This window comes from Phodopus roborovskii, unplaced genomic scaffold, assembly GCF_943737965.1.
Source record: "Phodopus roborovskii unplaced genomic scaffold, PHOROB, whole genome shotgun sequence".
In the NCBI taxonomy this organism is placed as follows: Eukaryota; Metazoa; Chordata; class Mammalia; order Rodentia; family Cricetidae; genus Phodopus; species Phodopus roborovskii.
In genome coordinates, this window is record NW_026126541.1 from 30,519,554 (window position 1) to 30,521,862 (window position 2,309).

At 38.7% G+C, this 2,309-nt stretch overlaps 1 non-coding gene across 1 annotated transcript; it reads left to right on the forward strand.

The window, feature by feature from the left end:
- The first annotated feature begins 675 nt into the window (after positions 1–675).
- Positions 676–784, forward strand: LOC127233579 (U6 spliceosomal RNA). The gene has a single exon (XR_007835480.1). It is a non-coding gene; the product is annotated as a U6 spliceosomal RNA (small nuclear RNA).
- The last annotated feature ends 1,525 nt before the right edge of the window (positions 785–2,309 follow it).

The following is a 2,309-nucleotide window of genomic DNA, read 5'->3' on the forward strand; positions in this document are numbered from 1 at the left end:
TACAAGACACACTTAATAGATGTCTGATGAAGGAATCAGTGCTTGAGACTAGGGGCCAAGTGATGGTGTCAGAAACTGTTTCTGCCTTCCGAAGAGGGGCTACCCATGGGATGATAAGGGGGAAGTAGCCAATATGCTTTGTAGATTCCCCAATCATAGAGAATTACTGTGAAATAATAGCTAAGAGGGTGGGTAGCATATGAGAGATATGTTTATCTGTCCCCTGCCTGAAGAGTAGGAGAATGTAATATGAGTACTCATAAAAATTAATTCTGCATTATTTAAACATGGGCAGCCCTCGGGGTGAAAGGAATTTTCCCTGCACAGCAGATACAGAATTCTGTCTTATGAGGAGCTGTTGTGGCAGAATTCTGCCATAATGAAAGTGTTAATTATCTGAACAAGACTTAAGTCCAAGCTGCAAAAGCTGTGAAGGGAATCTTCTGCAACCCCTGAGACACTTAGTTAGAGGTGTGATTGACAGCAGAAACTGGTGCAGTTTCTTCATTCTGTTACTGCCTAAGAGCTGCTCAGCCAAACTACCAGGTCATAGTTAGCATACCAGCAGGTTGGGTGTGGTCTCTGGAGCTATGTGGCTAATAGCATTGATGAAGCACATACAAGAGCCTGGGCAGGTCTAACTGGTAGAGGTGACTACAGATAGAATAAATAAGGGTGTTCTCACTTTAGCAGCACATATACTAAAATTGGAACGATACAGAGACAATTAGCATGGCCACTATGCAAGGATGACATACAAATTCATGAAGTGTTCCATATTTTTAAGAGCAGCGAAGGAAAAAGGACAGGTAGCATATAAAAGCAGACCTATCAAAATTATACCTGACTTCTCCATGGAAACCCTTAAGGCCAGAAGGTCCTGGATAGTTGTTCTACAAGTACTAAGAGACCACGGATGCCAGCCCAGACTATACCCAGAAAAACTCTCAATCACTATAGGTGGAGAAAACAAGATATTTAATGACAAAAACTAGATTTTCCCAATACGTATCTACAAATCCAGCCCTACAGAAAGTATTGGAAGGAAAACTCCAACCCAAGGAAGTTAACTACATACACAAAGACATAGGCAACAGATATTCTAACTACACCAGAAACCAAGGGTAAAGCAGGACAAATATATTCACAATACCACTGCCAACAACAAATCTAAAACAAACAAATATCAACAATCAATGGACCTTACTCACCCTCAACATTAATGGTCTTAACTCACCTATAAAAAGACGCAGGCTAACAGAATGGATACGAAGACAGAATCCATCCTTCTGCTGCATACAAGAAATACATCTAAGCTTCAAAGTAGACATTACCTCAGAGTAAAGGATTGGGAAAAGATCTTCCAATCAAATGGAACCAAGAAGCAAGCAGGTGTGGCTATCCTAATATCTAACAAGTTAGACTTCAAACCAAAATTAATCAAAAGAGATGAAGACTGTCATTTCATATTCATCACAGGAGACATCCATCAACACAAACTCTCAGTTCTGAACATCTATGTCCCAAATACAAAGGCACCCACATATATAAAAGAAATGCTACTAAAACTCAAAGCTCACATAAAACCTCACATACTTATAGTGGGAGACTTCAACACACTACTCTTAACACTAGACAGGACCACCAGTCAGAAACTCAACAAAGAAACAAAAGAACTAACAGAAGCTATGTCTCAACTGGGTTTAACAGACATCTATAGAACATTCCATCCAAATACAAAAGAATATATCTTCTTCTCTGCTTCACATGGAACCTTCTCTAAAATCGACCACATACTAGGTGGCATAAGAAACCTCAATAGATAAAAGAGAATTGAAATAGTCTCCTGTATCTTATCAGACCACAATGGTTTAAAATTGGAATTCAACAACAACACAAATCGCAGAAAACCTGCAAAGTCATGGAAACTGAACAATGTGCAGTTGCACCACACCTGGGTCAAAGAAGAAATAAAGAAAGAAATTAAGGACTTTCTAATATTCAACGAGAATGAGGACACAACATACCCGAACTTATGGGATGCCTTGAAAGCAGTGTTACAAGGAAAATTCATTGCATCAAGTGCCCATATGAAGAAAACAGAGGATAGTCACATAAGAGAATTAACAGCACAACTGAAATACTTAGAACAAAAAGAAGCAAACTCACCCCAGAGGAGTAGATGCCAGGAAATAATCAACTTGAGGGCTGAAATCAACAAAATAGAAACCAAGAAAACAATACAAAAAAAAAAATATCAATGCAACAAAGAGTTGATTTTTTGAGAAAATCAACAAGATAGACAAACC